At 36.1% G+C, this 22,568-nt stretch overlaps 1 long non-coding RNA gene across 1 annotated transcript; it reads left to right on the forward strand.

Annotated features, from left to right (window-relative positions):
* Positions 1 to 777: 777 nt before the first annotated feature.
* LOC141667789 (uncharacterized) lies at positions 778 to 2,355 on the forward strand. Its single transcript, XR_012552788.1, has 2 exons — positions 778 to 1,232; positions 1,946 to 2,355. It is a non-coding gene; the product is annotated as an uncharacterized LOC141667789 (long non-coding RNA).
* The last annotated feature ends 20,213 nt before the right edge of the window (positions 2,356 to 22,568 follow it).

The raw sequence follows: 22,568 nt of genomic DNA on the forward strand, positions 1-22,568 counted from the left end.
CACAAAAACAAAACTAATATGTTAGATTTTTATATCTATTAAAATAATGCAGAAGTAGTATTTACGAGAACTAGAATATACTAGGAAATTTCATAAGTTATTCGATTTTTTTAATCACATAACTATTTTTTTTCAAGTATCAATTTAATATTTTATATTAGTATATTAATTTCAATCAGTGCCAGTTTTTCGTACGGGTAATCAACTATCTATATATAAATAAGTGAAATCATGTTTTTTTAAAGTACTCAAATACCAAAATTTTATACTCACTAGAAAATTATACAAATATTTTAAAAAAATTATGTAATTAAATCTCAAGTAACACAAATTTACTTCTACTCTCTGTAAATTTTGTTTTTAATTCAATTTTTATTTGTTAGTAGACATTCAATTGTCGGTTGACTTTTATATTGATATTAGTAAAACTTAACATATTAGATTTATATAAGTAAATAAATAGGTGCATACCTAGAACTATAATGTAAAAATTCTAGAATTACACTTAACTTTAATTTTTTTAAACTACATAAATTAAAAGCATTTATTTATTATATTTTAATCTTGATTCCGTATTAATTATCAAGTTCAATTTTATATAAATAATAATTTTGATATTATTTTTAATTTCAAACCGTGCTACATTACTAACTAGTTAATCATTAATTTAGTTGAGACTTGAGATCAATATACAGATTAAAAAGATTAGTAAACGAATGTTCATATGAACCTTGCGTTGCTATTTTGTAACGACTTAGTATATGAGGTCAATGAGAGAGTCAATGAGCATTTGATGGTGCATTCACAAAGAAAACAAAGTAAAATACCATTGGAGTCTCCGCCAAAAACTCTATAATATGCAATACAAACCAATTACCTTTTGATCACATAATTATATTCCTTCCATACATTCATTTTTCTTGAAATGCATGAACATTTTTTCTCACTTGTTTCCTCCCATTCTTTATTGTGATGTCGCTCTTGCGGTCATCTTCAGACCTTAATAAAATGTTCAACTTTATACTTTTTGATCAGACCATTCTTTGATCTCAACATAATCTTTACATTCTATATATACAGCTAGAGAAAATATAGAGGGAGAGAGATGGATGATTCTACGGGAGCTGGATTGGTGGCCGTGATTGCAGTTTCGGGAAGCATAGTGTTTCTCTCTCTTCAAGTTCATAAGCGCCTCCTCTCTGAATTCATGGAGAAGATTGAAACTGAACTAGGTAATTTTAAGATTAACCATTTGTTTTTTTTACCATGTGATCTGATCTAACGTAAGAAGTAAGAAATAAGGTTGCTGCATTTTGCACTAGAATTTGTTATTTTTGTTCCTTCACGGTTGTTATAAGTAAGAAACCTTGGACCTTCTTAAAAAAAGCTTTGGTCATAAAAAGTCTAGGATGAGTGTATGATTACTCCAAGATGATGAGAAATGAGATTACTCGATGATTATTCCAAGATGAGAAATTTATACATGAAGACAATTAGATTGATCCGATCAAGGTTATTATAATCGGAGTATATGTTAGTCTAAATTATAATAAAGTCAAGAAGGGCTTGTAGAATTCATTTAATTTATTATTACTTAGTTAAAAAATAAACTGATTTTTCTATTTTAGGATTAAATAGAGTATTATATATAGAACTACTTCCAGAATGATAATTTGAAATTCTTTTAAGGAAACAGAAACAAAATTACATATGTTTCACTGTTTGTAGTCAAAATTTCCATTGATAAAATCTGCAGTAAAGTGAAAATAAACTTCAATTTGAATTGTACCCATCTCTTCTAGTTGCAAATTTTAGTGGCTGCATGAGCATGACCAGTTCAAAAGCATTCAATCATTAAATATACAAACTTATACAGTAGTTGACATATATATGTTGTGGTAAATATTAGACACTAAACCTTAGTGTTTTGGAATTGGACATGCAGGGTCTGGAAAAGATGAAACGAAGAAGAGAGTTAGATTTTCGAATAGGGATAGGCAAATTAATGAGATTGAAAACAAGAAAATGAGAAGCAGCAGTGGTAGGTCAAGGTCAAGGGGTAAGCATGGACATTTGGAGGAAGGGTCGATGCCTGGGAATTGGCAAGCTTTGTACAAAGGAATTCTTCAGTACAGAAAGCTATCCACCCCTTGTATTTAACCCACCTTCGCAATTTTCTTTCTTCAATTTGCTATGTAGACATAACTTAATTAGTGTCTGTTATCTATCTTTGCAAAATGTTCCAATTTGTTCTTCTTTTTCTTATCCGCCGGTATGTAAAAGTAGAACCAATTGTCCTTGTACCCCTTTGATCAACACAATTTATCATGTATTCATGGTTTGTATATCCCCCTATTTTTTTGGTGTAATTTTTTCTAATTAATCACTCATCACAGAACACTCACAATACAAATCATTCTGACGTCTGTAACACATTAGTATGATTGCATCAGATAAACAGCAGTTCTCTCATGCGCATGCTGGACAAAACAAGTTGATTCATAAACAGTACTCTATTTCTAATTGTATACAAATTTTTTTCAATATCAGACATGTATTTAAGGTGAATATAAAGTATTTTTATAATTTTTTTTTATATTAAACTTTAGATAACAAATTTTTATTAAAAAATTATTTACAATATTATACTTTAAAAAAATATTAAAATACAGTCGAGTCTCCATGCGCAATATATACTGCCAGGGGACAGATTAGGTCAACGTGCACTTAAATTTTTATACACCTGAACACTTATACATACACTTACAACGATATTAGGGATAACTTATCTGTATCGCAATCCATAATAAACCTTATTTCTAGTCGTGACCATTTAAATGATCATCCAAGGCTGAAAGATTGTTTGTTACAGATTTGGTCCCTGACAAATCTTTGTAAGGAATCAAGCCCCGTTATCACATTAAGTTGAGGTACCTTGTTAAGGAATATATAATACACTTAAAAGGTAGTAGTATTCAATTCTAATCAATTGGTAGTTTCGAAATCATATTAAGTTTACTCAGCGTTCAGGACTTCTTTAATTATGACTGAGCAAAAAATCGAAACAAAACTGAAATCGAATTGAAATCGGTAAAATATTGAACCGAATTAAAATTGAAAAATCAAAAATTTCTTTCATTCAATTACTATGCTTCACATCTAAAAGGCAGGGAAAAAGATAACCTAGAGAAACAGATGTATACTCGCACCTGCAAACTATTTTACAGTAACAAACATTTAAAATAATTTTGAAATCTCTTGTATGCTCTTTTGGTCCCTGGACAATGTTTAGTTTGTAGTTTGTTACCATTTTTATTCTGATTATGTAAGGAGAGATGTATTTAATTGAGATAATTGAGATGTTAAAGTATTGATAATAATTCATGAATTTTAAAGATTTTCGTTGATTTTAAATATTGTTCGTAGATGTTAGGAATATGTGTATTAGTTTGATGATAAGTTAAACAAAACACTTAAGTAGAAATCTAGTGTTTGTAGCCTCAACGGATAAGACCATCTTGGCTATCCGTTGAAGGAGTAGCTTTACTTAGCAATAAGTTTAGTATTGTAGCACATTTCATTCTCTGGATTCAAGTTGTAATTCTTAGATGTTGTAGGAAATATCAGTCATGTTGACTACTAGTGGATATGCAAATAGGAGGGCTAATTGTAAATATTTCATGCCTTGTAATTTTGTATAAGTGAAGAAGTATCAACTGATATTGAAGACCTTCAACGGATAAGAAACAAAGCTTCAACGGATGTCTCTAATGCTTCAACGGATAATATCCATCAACGGATAAGTGCTTCAACGGATAAAGACTTCAACTGATAATGCATCAACGGATAAAGCTTCAACGGATAAAGCCTCAACGGATAAGGCATCAACGGATGAAAGCTTCAACGGATGCTTAGTTCATTAGCAGTTGATAGTGACAATTCATAAGCTGACAGAGGCACATGGGTTGACAGAGACAAACTGGAATGTGGAAGCCTCTAGGAGGAATCAAGAAAATGCAGCATTTCCATTCTGGTGCAAACAAGGAAGTATTCAAAGATTCACAGATATCCTAATTGCATTGGATAGAGAAATGAAGAAGAAACATGTGAAGAGCCTTTTTAATTGTATTTTACAGTTTTGTCTTCACTTGTAAACTTGGTGATATATACCAAGTAGCAGCTAGTAATTAGATATGAATTTTCCAGAGCTGTTTAGAAAATCCAGAGAGAAAATCATCTAGTTTGTACTAGGAAGCAGCTGTGATTTAATTCTTTGAATCACAGATTTTCTGAAATAACACATCTCTGGTGGAACAACAAATCCACCAGAAAAGTTTTTAAGTTCTTTTGTTCTTTACATTTGTGTTTGAATATATATCTGTCTGTATTAGCTTCAAGCAATTCACACATTGTTCTCAAAACACTTAGCCTTAGAAACTGCTCAAAACTTGAAAAAGTTTTGAGATTTACATTCAACCCCCCTTCTGTAAATCTCATTGTTAGTCCACTGGGAATAACAATTGGTATCAGAGCAAGCTCTTAACATACAAAGAGTTTAAAGATCTATTCTGCTAACATCATGAGTAAGAAGGATATTGGTGTAAAGATTCCAATCCTGGAAAGAGATAACTATCATCACTGGAAGGTGAAGATGCATTTACATCTTCTCTCTCAAGATGAAAGCTACATCAACTGCATTGAAAATGGTCCTCACATCCCACAAGGTGGCCACAGCTGCTACTGCAACAGTTGCTGTTGGACAGTCTATTCCCAAGCCAAAGGCAGAATGGACTGTTGAAGATATTGAAGAGGTCCACAAGGACAAGAAAGCCATGAACATTCTGTTTAATGGCCTGGATCAAGATATGTTTGACAATGTCATCAACAGCCAAACTGCTAAGGAAATTTGGGATACTGTGCAGCTTATCTGTGAAGGCACTGAGCAAGTTAGAGAAAACAAAATGCAGCTTCTCATTCAACAGTATGAATATTTTCACTTTGAAGAAGGAGAATCATTGAATGATACCTTCAACAGATTTCAGAAACTGTTGAATGGATTGAAGCTGTATGGGAGAGTGTACCAAGTCAAGGACTCCAATTTAAAATTTCTAAGGTCTCTACCAAAGGAATGGAAGCCTATGACTGTTTCTCTAAGAAATTCTCAAGATTATAAGGACTTCACACTTGAAAGATTATATGGAATTTTGAAGACATATGAACTTGAGATGGAGCAAGATGATTTGGAAAAGGGAAAGAGAAAAGGAGGATCAGTTGCACTTGTAGCTGACAGTGAGAAGGTTGAAGCCAGGAATGAGGAAAAGACAATGCCAAGTCTCAAAATTGGCACAAGCAAATCAGAATCAAGCAAGGGTAAAGAGCAAGTAGCTGAGGATGAAGACAATTCCAGTCAGGATGACTCTGATGATATTGATGAACATCTGGCTTTTCTGTCCAGGAGGTTTGCAAAGATGAAGTTCAGGAAAAATACAAAATTCACTAAGCCAAACAAAAATGGTGGACAAATCAAGTTCAAATGTTATAACTGTGGCATTAGTGGACACTTTGCAAGTGAGTGTAGGAAGCCAACCTCTGATAAAAGAAATTTGAGCAAGTTGATTACAAAAAGAAGTATTTTGATTTGCTCAAACAAAAGGAAAGAGCTTTTCTCACTCAAGATGATTGGGCAGCAGATGGGTCAATGAAGATGATGATATGGAATATGTCAACCTAGCCCTGATGGCTAATTCTGATGAAAATGAAACTAGTTCATCAAGCAACCAGGTAATTACTACTGATCTCTCTCAGCTTTCTAAACATGAATGCAATGAAGCCATAAATGATATGTCCAATGAAATATCATTTGCGTGTTTCCCTTAAATCACTAGCTAAAGAAAACACTAGGATCAAAGAGAATAAGTGTTTTTAAGTGATAGGAATGCTGTGTTAGAGGATCAGGTAATTGAGCTTGAAAAGATTAAACTTAAATGCTTGACTGTTGAGAGTGAACTAGAAGAAGCTGTTAAGAAAGTAGAAATTCTTTCTAAACAGTTAGAAAGTGAGCAAGAGGTAATCAAGGCCTGGAAAACATCTAGGGATGTTAGTGTTCAGATTGCCAAGGTTCAGGGAATTGAATCATTCTGTGAGGATGCCTGGAAGAAAAACAAAAAGGAGTTAGAATTAATTGATGGATTGTCAACGGATGTGGAATCAACGGATGATGAAAGTTATCCGTTGAAGGAAGAAAAGGAGCATCCGTTGAAGGCTCATCAATTAAAACAGGCAAGTAATTTTAAAAATAAAAATCTCAATAAGAAGATGATTCAACTTCAAGAACTTTGTCAAAGAAGGAGCTAGCACATCCAAAGATGCCAGTAAGGTGAATATAGGACACATGACTTTAGATCAGCTGAAAAATAGGCTTAAGTTGGTTGAGGATAAGAAGGAAACTAAAAGAAAATCTAAAAGAAATGGGAAGGTAGGGATTAATAAACATAACAATTACACACCTGATAGGTATGCTCCTAGAAAAAGCTGTGTGCATTGTAAAAGTGTTAATCACCTATCTGATAATTGCAAATCTGTTAAAAATGCTCCCATGCCTTCAAATCCCTCCATGCCTAACATGTCTATGTCACCTCTGCATGCTGCCTGTTATGTCTCATCAGAATCCCCATGCACATTTTGCAAACATGCCATATATTAATAATCCTTATTTTACTGCATTTAGTATGCCTCAAATGCCATACAATATGCCTATGTGGAATAACATGTTTGCACAATCTATGCCTTATCAAATTCAATCAAATGTGCTAAATGATTCTGTGACTAACCCTACACTTCAACCAACCACATCTGAGATCAAGGTTGACCCAAAGTTACCTAAGTCAAAAGATGCAGGAGGAATGAAGTCTAGGAAAAAGACTAACAAGGCTGGACCCAAGGAAACTTGGGTACCAAAATCAACTTGATTGATTTTGTTGTGTGCAGGGAAAAAGAAGGAATCTATGGTACTTGGACAGTGGTGTTCAAGACACATGACAGGAGATTTCACCCTGCTCACAGAGTTTAAGGAGAGAGCTGGCCCTAGCATAACCTTTGGAGATGACAGCAAAGGATTCACTATGGGATATGGCTTGATTTCAAAAGAAAATGTCATCATTGATGAAGTTGCATTGGTTGATGGTCTCAAACACAACTTATTGAGCATCAGTCAACTATGTGACAGAGGGAATACTGTTTCCTTCAATTCTGAAGCCTGTATTGTCACAAGTAAAAGGACAATAAAGTGGTTCTAACTGGAGTTAGAAAAGGGAATGTGTACTTAGCTGACTTCAACTCTACAGATGCAGAATCCATTACTTGTCTTTCAGCAAAGCAAGTGCAGTTGAAAGTTGGCTATGGCACAAGAAGCTGTCCCATTTGAATTTCAAGACAATGAATGATCTAGTCAAAAAGGACTTAGTTAGAGGAATGCCTCTAGTAATTCACAAGGGATGGACTGTGTGATGCTTGTCAGAAAGGAAAGCAAAAGAAAGTATCATTCAGTAAGAAGCTTGAATCTGCAATTGATGAACCATTACAACTGCTACACATGGATCTTTTTGGACCAGTCAATGTATTGTCAATTTCAAGGAAAAGATATTGCCTAGTGATTGTAGATGATTTCTCAAAGTTTTCATGGGTTTATTTTCTTGGATCAAAGGATGAAGCTAGTGAAATCATTATCAATCATATCAAGCAAGTCAACAATCATCCTGATTTCAAAGTAAGGAATATTAGGAGTGACAATGGAACTGAGTTCAAGAATTCAACCATGAAGTTGTTCTGTGAAGAAAATGGGATCATGCATGAGTTCTCAGCTCCAAGGACCCACAACAAAATGGTGTGGTGGAAAGGAAGAACAGATCACTAATTGAAGCTGCAAGGACAATGCTTGAAGAGTCAAAACTCCCAACTTACTTTTGGGCTGAGGCTGTTAACTGTGCATGTTACACTCAGAATATTTCTCTAATCAATCAGGCAAAAGGCATGACTCCCTATCAATTATTCAAGAGAAGAAAACCAACTTTAAACTTTCTGTCTTTGGTTGCAAATGTTACATCTTAAGGAATCAATCTGATCACAAAGGGAAGTTTGATGCAAAGGCTGATGAAGGAATATTTGTTGGTTATTCTGCTGGAAAATCATATAGGGTCTACAATCTAAGAACCAACATTGTCATGGAATCTGTGCATGTTGTGTTTGATGATAAAAAGATTGATGGACTAACAGATGAGGGACATCATGAAGGACTCAAATTTGACAACATTGAGATATATTGTGATGATAGTGAAGATGAGAATGATGAAGAAGGCATCTCAAGAAGAATTCAGAATCTGCCTTTGGATAATGCACAGAATGCTGCATCCGTTGAAAGTCATAATTCAGCTTCCGTTGAAAGAAGCAATGCAGCATCCGTTGAAGTTCATAATGAAGCATCCGTTGATCACAGTCTGTCAACGGATAATCAATTCACTTCATCAGTTGATAGAGCTCCCAATTCCTTTCAAAGGATCAGCAACTCAGGGGGAGTTTCAACCAATCAACATTCTATCTCACATCATGACAATACTGAGGCAACCTCATCTAGAGCTAATCTACCACCTCAAAGGAAATGGACCAAGAATCACCCTTTTGAACTGATCATTGGTGATGCTACATCTAAAGTGCAAACTAGAAGGGCTACTCAAGATGAATGTCTGTATAGTAGCTTTCTATCACAGGAGGAACCTAAGAGAGTGGAAGAAGCTCTATTGGATCCAGATTGGATTTTAGCAATGCAAGAGGAGCTAAACCAATTTGAAAGGAACAAAGTATGGAAGCTGGTACCCAAGCCAAAGAACAAGAGTTCTATTGACACAAAATGGGTATTCAGAAACAAGATGGATGAAAATGGCATTGTCATAAGGAATAAAGCCAGATTGGTTGCTAAAGGCTATTCTCAACAAGAGGAATAGATTTTGATGAAACATTTGCTCCAGTTGCCAGACTTGAGGCCATCAGAATCTTTCTAGCCTATGCAGCCCATGCCAATTTCAAAGTCTATCAAATGGATGTCAAGAGTGCATTTCTAAATGGGGAATTGGAGGAAGAAGTTTATGTAAGCCAACCTCCAGGATTTGAAGATCCAAACTTTCCAGACTATGTGTATTATCTGTTGAAAGCACTCTATGGACTAAAGCAAGCACCTAGAGCCTGGTATGAGACTTTGTCAAAATTCCTTCTAGATAATCACTTCACAAGAGGTACTGTTGACAAAACTCTCTTCTTTAGAAATGTTAATGGCTCTAAATACTTGTTCAAATTTATGTAGATGATATTATATTTGGATCTACAGATGATAAGCTTTGTAAAAAGTTTGCTAAGTTAATGCAAAGTAAATATGAAATGAGCATGATGGGAGAGCTAACTTATTTTCTTGGTTTACAAGTTAAACAAGTTAGTGGTGGAATTTTCATTAGTCAAACTAAATATTTATGATCTTTTAAAGAAGTTTGACTTAATGGATTGTTCATCTGCAAAAACTCCCATGGCCACTGCCACCAAGCTTGAATTAAACAAGGCTGAAAAGTCTGTGGATATTTCAAGTTATAGAGGCATGGTTGGCTCACTTTTATATTTAACTGCTAGTAGACCTGATATAATGTTTTCTACATGTCTCTGTGCTAGATTTCAAGCTGACCCTAAAGAATCTCACTTAGTGGCTATTAAAAGAATCTTCAGATATCTCAAAGGGACTCCAAATCTAGGAATTTGGTACCCTAGAGAGTCTGGTTTTGATCTAATTGGCTACTCAGATGCAGATTATGCAGGCTGTAAAATAGACAGGAAAAGCACAACTGGCACCTGTCAATTTCTAGGGAACAAGCTTGTGTCATGGTTCAGCAAGAAGCAAAATTCTGTTTCTACATCAACAGCTGAAGCTGAGTACATTGCTGCTGGTAGTTGCTGTGCACAGATACTATGGATGAGGAATCAACTATTTGACTATGGTTTGACTGTTGACAAAATTCCATATTCTGTGACAACACAAGTGCCATTGCCATTACTGAAAATCCAGTGCAGCACTCAAGAACCAAGCGCATTGACATCAAGTACCACTTCATTAGGGAACATGTGATGAAAGGTACAGTGGAACTTCATTTTGTTCCAAGTGAAAAGCAGATTGCAGACATATTTACCAAGCCACTTGATGAATCAACATTCACAAGATTAGTAAGTGAGCTAGGTATGCTTAATTATTCATAAATTTATGTCCTCTATATAATCTGCTTGAAGCCTGAAATGAATTTGCTGCAAGAACAAAGTTGGCTTTAAGTAAACTTATCTATCAACGGATATTCCCTATCCGTTGAAAGCCAAAATTGTTCTATCAACGGATGTTCATTATCCGTTGAAAGACAAATACATTTCTGGTAATTTTATCCCTCAACGGATAAAATAGTGTTGATCATCGACGGATAACTATTTACCTTATCCGTTGAAGTGTCACATCAGTTACTTTAAGTGAGTCACAGCCGTTGATTCTTTTACTTAACCGTTGATACAGATATACACTGTTGTATATTTGTATTAAAGGCAGTTTTCAGAATTTCTACAGTTTTCTTTATTCTTAAACGGCTGTAATTTACTTAAAAGTATCATTTAATCATTTTATTTACGTTTTAATTCAAGAAAGTATAAAAGCCCATTGAATTCTTATTTTCACTTTACGCTTTCTTGCAATTTTATTCTCCTTCTCTCCCAAAATTCTCAAGTTTTTCTCTGCAACCTCTACTCACAACAATGGCACCAGTAGTCAAAATTATGTCTCAAACAGGATTTGTTTATGAAAAGAATAATTTCGTAGCCTTGGTTGAAAAGAATGAAGCCCATTCTGATTATCACAAGATGATGGACTTCATCAAAAACTGCAAACTAAGCTATGCAATGCTGGAAGCCCCAACCATCTACTGTGAGGTGATTGAGGAGATTTGGACAACTGCAGAGTTCAACTCCACAGATATGACTATTGCCTTCTCTCTCAAAGGTAAGGATTATTGCATTAACTGTGATGATATACAGTCTTGCTTTAAGTTGCCTGAGAATAATGCCATGACACCACACACTGATAAAGATGTATCTGCTATGTTAGATTCCATAGGCTATGCTTTTGATTCTGCTAGTTTAGGTAGTATTAGAAGGAAAGGCCTTAGGAAAGAATGGAGTTTTCTTGGAGATGCCTTTATTAAGGTTTTCTCTGGGAAGATTAGCAATTTTGATGCCATAACTTCATCTCTTGTTAATATGCTTATATGCTAGTTTCTGATAGGTACTTTAATTTTAGCAACTGTATCATGCTAGAATTAGGTTCCAGATTAGGTAACAAAGCTAATAGACCACATAACATCTACTATGCTAGATTCTTTATGTTATTGGCTAACCATGTTGCTGAAGGATTGGTTATATCAATGAGAATAATAAACTCAAATGCTGGGCACAAGAGAAAAGGGTCCTTGCAGACCTTTTGAGAATGAACCTCAACAGCCAGGTGCCATTGGTATATTTGCCAATCATGAATGCACCACAGGTAAGTGAGGTAAACACTTCTATAACTCCTACTATTTCCAACCCCATTGTTTCTTTGCTTCCAGTGTGGCAATGGAATCTGTGTCTTTGTCCAAACAGGTTCCTACCAAAGCCACCAAAACTAAAGTTTCAAAACTCAAGTCAAAGAAAACTACCTCTGTTGTTTCTCAAAAGACAACAGTTGTAACAACTACCATAAACCCTGAAGGGAGTGAACAGGGTGTGAGTGGTGAGGGGAGGGGTGAACATCAAGAAACCCCCCAGGATAAGGTGGGAGAGGTGAGTGGTACCCAAGCCAGCCAAGCCACAGTCTCTCAAAAGACTGTGGTGGTTCAAAAGGAGTCAAACACATCCCTAGTTGCATCCTCCCAAAAGGGTGCAACTATTGAAAATAGTCCCCAACCAGGGACACAGACCAAAGAGGGAGGGACACTGAAGCCACACATTCACCAATTAAAGCCTTTTCAGGAAGAAGAAGGCCAAGACCCTAGTTTCCACACAAGGGGCACACACAGCACAAATATCACTTTGGTCACTGAAGTGAGAGCCTAGTATCAAAATCTTCATTATTTTTATCGGGGTCTCTAATGTACCACTCTAGTGGCGAATAATGACAATGCCTTTAAATTATTTACTTGACCTAACGGAAGAATCTACGTGGCAGTGCTTTGTTGGACACATTGTAAACAACTTGTTACGTGTATTGTAACGTGTATTGTTAACGGCTATAAACAAACATGGTTATAAATAAACAGATAGAAACCACAGTCCACAGTCCCCTCTCTACACCATTATTAGGGTTATTACACCAAATATCCAATAGTGGGAGTGAAAGGATAAATTAGTGTAATTCATTGAAGATTAAGCAGTTGTCGTTGATGAGGAGTGGAAGCCTTAACACAAAAATGTGCGGTAGCACCTCAATTGAATCAGTGAAAAAATCCGGTTATCAACAATGTTTTTGTGGGAGATTAGCAAGGGTTAGTACTTCTTGGACACTGAAAAATCCAGGGAGAAGGTTCTATACATGTCAAAAACATAAGGTATATATTATCGTTTATGTAAGGTTTTACAAAATAAATTTTGATAATATGCAATGTGTTTGATTTTTTTGCTATGAAATTAGGAGGTTCAAGGCTGCCACTTCTTTGAGTGGATTGATGAAGGATTTAATGGGAGAGCTTATGATGTAGTCACTCATTTGAATCACAGAAGGGTGTATTGGAGGAAAAACTGAAACTTGTTGAAGAAAATCTGGAGGAAGCTGTTGAAAAAAAGATTGGTGAAGGGTGAGAAGATGCAAGTAGAGGAGGCAAACAAGGACCTGGAAGCTGAAATAGAAAGGCTTAGAAGTAGTTTGAAACTGTGTGTGTTTGTTGCTGTTGCAGCAGCCCTAATAATGTTGTTTGTTAGGTAGATGTAATACTGATGCAATTGGTTGTATGTACAAGATGTAGTTGGTTGATGTAGTTGGTTCTTTTTAATGAAATTGCAGTTGGTTGATATGGTTTCTTTAATTAAAATTGCCATTGTGTATTATAAGTTTCTGTCTGTGAGTGTGCTTAAAGTTGTCATTGTCCGCAAACAAGGTAAAACATGTGCAAAGTAATGAATATTTACAGAAATGATGACACTAGAATAAAATAAAACCATAAGATTCCATTCCACTAGGATAAGGCGAGGTCCAAATATTATATTAGCCATACAAAAAGCAAGCATAATAGTCTTAAAACAAAAGCATACTCCTGGTCCAAAGCATACCAAAAGAACTACAAATCCCATCTCAAAAGTTTGGCCATAGTCTTAAATCTACTTAATGAAGCAAAGCAAAAGTAGGCATAACAAAGGTCTAATCATCCAGCTTAACTGGATCATCTAGTGTGTTAGTCCACTTGAATGCTCTCTTCTCAAGAAGTCTTACCGACCTCCTGCTTGGTTGAAGTGGATCTTCTGCCTCCATGTCTGCAAGTTCATCTTCTTCTGCTGCCTCCATGTCTGCAAGTTCATCTTCTTCTTCTGCCTCCATGGTTGCAAGTCCAGCTTCTTCTTCAGCCCCTATGTCAGCTGGATTGGAGATTTGAGCTAGATTGGATGGAGTTACTCTAGTAGTAGAACTGTGTTGGCTAGACAAGTGAAGTGCTGGAGGTTTAGAAGCTTCTGGTGTGCTTCTTGGGGGCAAGAATGGGACAAAGACTGGTGTAGGCATGAACACTGCTTTATACCCAACTGGTCCTATTAGGTTCTCTTGAAAAGGAGTTGGATCTTTGCCTTTCTTCACCACATCATCACCTGCCTCCTTAACAAAAGGCAATTTCTTTTTAGGCACCTTCAATGACTTCTTACCATCCCATATGTTCTGTTGTCCTTCATTGTCAATAGCTTTTCCATTGTCTTGTCTTCTTATCTGAAGCTTCTGTCTCTTCATCTCCTTTGGGGCTTTTTTCTTACTAGCAGAAGTTGTGTTGTGGTCAGGCCTTGTTGCATCTCCTTGCTTAACTGTCCTCATCTCAGCTTCTTCATCAAGTGGTGCACCATTCTTTTTGGTTGGATAATTAGTTTTCCTGTGAGATGAGTCCCCACACAAGGAGCAATGCATAACCCTTTTGTTGCTATACCTCTGCATAACTGGACCACTTACAGTTTGAGATCCTTGCACTCTATTCCCACCTTCCCAGTCCTCCTTCCTTCTCATTTTTTTTGGCCTTCCCCTTAGTTTTTTTGGAAGATCTGGAGGTAGAAGCTCTTCAGTAGAATGGACCTCCCAGAATTCTTCTCCATTTAGTGCTTCTAGAGGGAAGTTATATGATGTCAAAAACTTCTGTTTCTTGTAAAAATCAGAGACATTATCCACAGGGTGATGCCTCCTATCATGTATTGCAGCAATGGCATGTTCACAAGGTATGCCAGTAAGGCCATACCTCCTACAATCACATGATTTTGCATCTAAGTCAACTGTAACAACTCTTGTACCATGTTTGACACTATACCTGGTTGCACCATTCCAGCTAGCTCTCCAGTTTCTGGATTCAGTAACAAGTATGTCCAGCTTTCTTTTTATTCTTGGGCAAAGTTGTGCATCACTTCTGATCATAGCATCCCTATTCAATCTGATTCTTGTCAATAGCTTGAAATGTATTTCTTGCATCATTGTCAGCAGAGGCATGTACCTAGTAACATGTAAAACAGTAATCATTATATTTTATCCAAAATATTTTGTAAACATTAAAAGTTCCAAATAGTTGAAGTTATTTGTACCTTTCATGTATAATCCATGCATTAAATGACTCACTCATGTTGTTTTCTACATTATCAGCCTTGCAGAATGTGCTGAAATGTGACTTAGTCCAAACCTTTGGGTCCATCTTATGAAGATGTTCATGTGATGGCTTTGATAACCTTTGCAGCTCTTTCATTGCCCTTGCATGTGCTGCAGGATAAGGTGACATACAAGCATTCCAGAATGCCCTCTTCAAGGCCAGAGATGAAAACCTAGCAAATAAAACAACTCAGGATACAAACAGAAAATTCATATGTAAGTAAGAGATAAGATGCAAAATATGTAAATGTCTAACCTTTTCCTGAAGTTACTATATAAATGTCTTGCACATTATCTATGTTCCACTCTAGGGAGGAGCTCTTTCAGTGCATTATCCAAGCCTTTCTGCTGATCTGAGACTATGGTGTAACCAAAACCATCACCAAGATTGAGATCTTCACTTAGCAACTCAGTAAACCATTTCCAACTTTCTGTATTCTCACTTTCCACAACACCATAAGCTATGGGGTACATTTGATTATTACCATCCCTCCCCACAGCTGAGAGCAACTGACCACCACAAATTGTCTTCAAAAAATCCATCAAAACCAATAACAGGCCTGCATCCAGCCTTCCAGCCTTCCTTTAAAGCATGATAACAAAGGTAGATTCTTTTAAACTTATTGGAATCACCCTCATTCAGCCTTGTGGTCCTAATCTGCACTGTATTTTTAGGGTTGCTGGTAAGAATCTCATGTGCAAAGTCCCTTAATCTTGAGTAATGGTCTTTCAATGCCTCATGTACACCCTCTAGTGAAGCCTTTCTCACCCTTAAAATCTTAATCCTAGGAACCTCTATCTCCAACTCCAGCTTGATAGCCTCTGCCATTTCCTTCACTTTCCATTGTGGATTTTTTCTTATCCTGTCCCCATACAACTCTGTCAGATATTTCACACTAGCAAGCTTATTTGAGTATGGCTTACTGCAGTTATGCTCATCAAATAAGGTCTTGATAGTGCAGTTGTCTGAATCTTTGTCTTTACTGCACCAAATGTAGAACTTGCATTCAGCTTCACAACTAACTTGACATCTCTGTGCATCATTTGTTATAAACTGGACTCCTCTTCTCTCCATAACTCCATATTGCCTAACAGCATCTCTAAACTCTGCCATGCTTGCAAATTTCATTCCAACCTCCCATTTTATTGTGTCACTCTTTTGCCCATATTTCACACTATTTCTTTTCTTGATCTTGGGGTTGGGAGGGTCGATATACCCAATTTTGTGATTTTCATCTTCACTGGAAGATGAATCCGACCTTAGCTCATCAGAAGCATACTCAGAATCATCACTTAAACTCATCACTTTCTCTCTAACTTCAAGAAGATTACCATGATTCTGCTTCAAGGAATCCTTATATTTTTTCTTTTTCTCTCTAAACTCTCTCAACTCTTCATCACTGTCACAGAAAGAATCATAGCCTTTCTCATCTTCAGATTCATCACTCTCAGTCTCTCACATCTCCCTCATAACCATATTCTGGATCATCAGGATCACTATCATCCCCACTTCCCTCATTACCATCTTCCCCCCTGGTTACCATTTTCCCCTCCTTGATTTTCATTTTCCCTTCCCTGATTACCATATTCCCCTCCCTCATTATCATTTTCATCTCCCTGATTATCAATTACCTCATCCACATCATAGTGATCAATATACAAATTAATTTTACCAATTGGTTTATGAATGTCTACCATAGCTCTCACAGTACTATCATCATACAAAAGTCTCATACCACTTTCAAAAGTCAGACCATCATTTTTAAAATACACTAAGTCAGATTTTGCATAACCACATTTAACAGCAAAATCATCCAAGTCTCTAAACAAAAACAAGTCAGGGTCAAAGCCAGGTATAACTTCTACATCACCGCCTACATACTTTGGTTTAGGTTTATGTTCAAAATCCCCATGGTGATGTATGTAAATAGTAACCGACGAATCCATACTGTCAATTAAACACAAGAACAAAAACAAAAAAGATACGATTTCAATAATAAACATATATAAATCACAAACAACTATTATTTATCAACACATATCACACAAATATACAAGGACATGCCTAATGTTCATATACAGGCTCGTAGAGTTTGTTCAAGATCGATTAAACGTACCTCTCTCACTGAAGAAGATTTGCGAGCAAGATCGAAGCAGATTTGCAGTTGAATCGATGGTCAATTGAGTTTTCTTCAAGAGCAATTGAGCAATTAGGGTTTTTAATCCCCAATTTTTGTTGGATTTTTAATGCAGCGGGGTCATGGTAAAACACTTTTACACATACAAAATCCAAATAAAAGCATATAAATCGTGAATAAAAATTCGAGGGATCGAATCTAACCTTTAAAAATAATTCGGAGAAAACGATCAGAGATCCTTAGCAGTTGCTCCTCAAGTGTGAAGCACTCCACCGGTATCCACCAAGAAAACGATGTTAAGGAGGAGGAAGGAGGTGGAGAGAATTGGGTTTTCCAAACTTTTGGGTTTTCGGGTTTGATGTGGGTTAGAATAAGATAGGGTCTATAATAGTGTATTTATAGGCAAAATTTTCAGCTGAAATTTTCCCATAAATAATATTTATTATCCCATTTATTATTCTCATTAATAATTAAAACACCTTTTAATTATTAATCCTTTTTCTAAACACTTTAGAAATAATTCTCTCTCTTGATTTAATTTCCAAAAATTAAATCCTTAATTAATAATATTAAGAACTTTTCTTAATTAATTTATAATCAATTAAATCTCATTTAATCAATTATTAAATTTGCCAATTAATTATTTATTTCATAAATAAATAATTATTAGCCATTATTAATTAATTCCTCCACCATTAAATCATTCTCCTTTTATGGTGTGACCCTGTAGGTTCAATATTAAGCCGGTAGTAGAAATAATAATAATAAAACTATTTTATCATTATTTATATAAATTCTCTAGTTTATTAAATATGATTAATTAATTAATCACATTTATTCTACATCGTGAGTGATGCTTCTCAACATATCGCGACTATCCGGATAATATGAATTCACTGCTTAGAATACCAAGAACCTGTCAATGAATAGTTACCGTACAATAAACTCCTTCTACCCTACAATGTCCCGATTAAATACAAGGCATGGATCTCGTGTCAAGCCTATCTAATTCAATCACTTTGCTTACCATTTACTATGCGTACTTCTATGCAAATTAGAAACTCCTTTCTAATTTCATTTACTCTGGCCAGAGATTCCTGAACTAGCATAAGTGGATCAGCCTTGAACATTCGCTTCCTTCACTAGAAGGGGTAGATCCTTTATTGATCATACACTATCTTCGTGTACAAATTCCTATACCCAGAAGAGCCCTAATAATTGTCCCTGGAGACTAAGAACTAAACCAAAGCATAGTTCAGTGTACACAAGATGACTATGATGACCTCAAGTCTAAGGATACTTGTACAACTATCACTAAGTGAACAACTGCTGACACGTGAGTGAACTCCGTCAGTTGTTCAGCTGTGCGAGTCATGTTCAGTGAACTTATTCTATAATAAGCACCTACATACTAGCTATAGTGTCACCACACAAATGTCTATGAGAACAGACATCCTTCATAATGAAGCAAGCATTGTATGTACCGATCTTTGCGGATTATTAATTACCAGTTAGTATTCCTACGACCAGCAACTATTTAAGTTTAGAGTTATCATCTTCTTAGGTCTCACTATTATGATCTCATCATAATCCATAAAAAGCTTTACTCGAAACTATGGTATATCATATTTAAACACTTAAATAGATAGAGCCCGTAACAAAAAACAAAACAAGTCTTTTATTAATCAATGAAATCAAAACAGATTACATAAAGAGTTATTCCTAAATCTAAATACCTGATTGGACTTAGGACATATTCCTTTCAATCTCCCACTTTTACTAAAGCCAATCACTTTGGTATCTAATACCCATCTTGTCATTATGACGATCAAAGTGACTTTCATAAAGTAGCTTTGTAAGTGGGTCTGCTATGTCGTTATGTGTGTCAACTCTAATTCAATACAACACAAGAAATGTTATCGCGCTCCCACTAACCCTTTTGTAGACGGATGGTTCATCTACATTTTTGATAAAATCAAACTCTTTGATTGTCTCATCAAAACGAATGTTCCATCTACGAGAAGCCTGCTTTAAACCACATATGGTTCGCAATAGCTTACACACTAGGTTTTCATTTCCCTTGGAAAGAAAACCATCTGGCTATATGCCAGATTACATAGTCGTAGTAAGCAGCAATCACAAGCAAAATCCGATCTGATTTTAACAGGGCTACAGGCAAAAGGTTTCATCAAAGTCATCCATTGCCTTTGTTTGAATCCTTTTTCCAAAAGCCTGGCCTTAAAGGTCTCCACCTAGCCATCTGCTATAATCTATCTTTTGTATACCGTATACATAGATTCCATTCTGGATTTCATGGCACTATGCCATTTCTCTGAGTCAACACTACTCATAGCCTCATTATAGGTCACAGGGTCGTCATCATCAATGATCGACAACTCATTGTCATTCTTAATGACAAGGTCATATTACCTCTCAGGTTGGCGAGACACTCTTCCTGATCTATGAATGGGCTGTTCCACAAAAGGTTGTTCAGTCAGAACAGGTGTTTCCACTCGATCTGTAGTAGTTTGTGCTTCTTGAACTTCATCAAGTTCAATTTTGCTCCCACTGTTTCCTTCAAGGATAAACTCCTTTTCCAAGAAGGTAGCATGTCTGGAGACAAACACCCGATGATCGGTGCAAAAGTAATACCCTAAAGTCTCTTTAGGATATCCCACAAAACTACATTTTACGGATCGATATTCCAGCTTATCTGGGTCAACTTACTTGACATAAGCTGGACATCCCCAAATATTAACGTGTTTAAGACTCGGTTTCCTTTCTTTCCATATCTCATACGGAGTTTGAGGAACAGATTTGGAAGGCACCTTATTCAGTAAATATGCTGAGGTTTCCAATGCATAACCCCATAGGAATACTGGAAGATTTGCATAGCTCATCATGGACCGAACTATGTCTAACAAAGTTCAATTTCTCCTTTCAGATACCAATCTGGAGGAGTCCTGGGAGACTATATCATTTACTTTGAGACAATCCAGAAACTCTCCATTGAAGTATTCACCACCTCGATCTAATCGAAGAATTATAATACTATGTTTGGTTTATTTCTCCACTTCATACTTATACTCTTTGAACTTTTCAAAGGCCTCAGACTTGTGTTTCATCAAACACATATCCGAATCTAGATCTATCATCTATGAAAGTAATGAAGTATGAAAATCCACCCATGGCATGCGTAGACATTGGTCCACATACATCTGTGTGTACCATTCCTAGCAAATTTGCAGCCCTATCTCCATGTCTACTAAATGGAGACTGCAGTGCCACTATAAAGTGAGATTTTCATCATCCCTTTTCTTTTATTAGTTTGTTCAATCTGAAGTAAATTATGTCACACTAATACATACCATTATTTAAAGTACCACGTCCATAAAGAATATTATCTCTAAGAATAGAACATTCATTATTCTTAATAATAAATGAAAATCCAGCCAAGTCTAACATGAGAATAATATTCCTCACAATCGAGGGAACAAAATAACAATTATTTCAAATAAGTCTTGCCCGTAGGCATATGTAAATGAAATGATTCTACATCTTCAGCAGCAACTCTTGCTCCATTTTCATCAGTAGAATCACCTCCTCTTCCTCAAGAGTCCTACTTCTCCTTGGTCCCTGCAACAAATTGCAGATTTGAGAACCACAGGCGGTATCTAATACCCAAGTAGAAATTTAATTTAATGACATATTCACTTCTATCATGAAATACCTGAATCAGAAGCGGTAGTCTCACTACCCTTCTTCTTCTTCAATTCTGCAAGGTAAACCTTGCAGTTCCTCTTCCAGTGCCCCACCTTGTTACAGTAAAAGCAAACAACTTTGCTCTTGGGGTCTTCAGCTTTTGGTGGAACCGGCGTTTTCTCACCTACTTTCTTCTTCTTGGAAGAGTTCCTCTTCCTTTTCTTAGGATTGGAACCTTCACCAATTAGAAGAACAGAACTTTTCTTAGGGGGGAAATTCGATTCCGCAGTCTTCAACATGTTGTGGAGTTCAGGCAGGCTGACATCCAACTTATTCATGTGAAAGTTCACAACAAACTGCGAGAACGAACTCGGAAGCGATTGCAAGACCAAGTCTTGGCTCAGCTCCCCATCCATGGCAAAACCAAGTTGTCCAAGACGTTCAATCAAATTGATCATCTTAAGTACATGGTCATTCACAGATGATCCCTCAGACATCCTACACCCGAACAACTCCTTCGATATCTCATATCGAGCTGTCCTCCCTACCACATCATACAACTCTTGTAGATGCATGAGGATAGTGTGAGCATCCATATGCTCATGTTGCTTCTGTAGCTCAATGTTCATGTTAGCTAGCATGATGCATTGAGCAACATTTGCATCATCTATCCACTTACGATACACAACATGTTCATCATTATGCGCATCGCTAGCAGGTTCAGTAGGCTTAGGTGAGTCAATCACGTATTCCAGCTTCTCAATCCTGAGAACAATTCTCAAGTTTCGAAGCTAGTCAGCATAATTAGGACCAGTCAATTTGTGAGCATCTAGTATGCTCCTGAGTGATAGTGCAGAAGACATAATGTATATTGTAAATCTGTAAATGATAAACACATAACAACACTTAGCAAATATTCAATTTCATTTTAAAACACTATATGAATCGGGTCTTTATTCATAAGTGGCTCCCACTAGTTTATCTAATTTATTCAACCCCCTACGTGAAAAATTAAGCATTCATAATTTAGTGGGAATAGGGATCCTACATTCTATTACACGACCCCGGCTGTAGCACGAACCGCCATGTAATGTTCAATAGGCAGACAACTCTTGTCAATTACATCTCATGTTATTCCCTAATCAAACTTTAGCCTCTTGAATAATTGAGTCTCGGCTGTAGCACGACAAACTCAATATTCTAAGTCAAGTCTAACCCAACATTCCGTACAGTTGAATCAGTCCCCAAAGGCCCACGGCTGTAGCACGTACCGACCTTTAAATTCTTATTCAATGTACACATCTATGTAATAGACAAGTATTTCTTATTTCAAAATCAAAGCCCTCGACTGTAGCATGAACCGACAATGATTCAAAAATAAGAACTACTTTTCTATCATATTGGAAGGCTATGACCGACACAAGCCCGTTGTATCATTGGCCAATTACTACTTGATATTATTTAATTTTAGACGGATTATATTACGTTACAATCATAATCATATTATAAAGAGATTCTTCCTTTTAAATTAAATATTTCAAATCAATAATCAATAATCAGACGATTCCTAGATCGGGTGGAGCATTGTCAAGAGGCGTCACTTAATAACCGTCGTTGCAGACAACAGCAGACAACACAGGAGTACTTTTGCAGCCGTCGTTGCTTTTCGAATAGCGCGCTGACAACTCACCTGTACCTTGTCTTTTCTTTAATTCCGTGCATCATCAACAGCAGACAACACAGGAGTACTTTTATACAAAGCAGATAATATATATATATACAACATATTATATATATGATTAATT

Source organism: Apium graveolens, chromosome 6 (genome assembly GCF_009905375.1).
Source record: "Apium graveolens cultivar Ventura chromosome 6, ASM990537v1, whole genome shotgun sequence".
NCBI lineage: Eukaryota > Viridiplantae > Streptophyta > Magnoliopsida > Apiales > Apiaceae > Apium > Apium graveolens.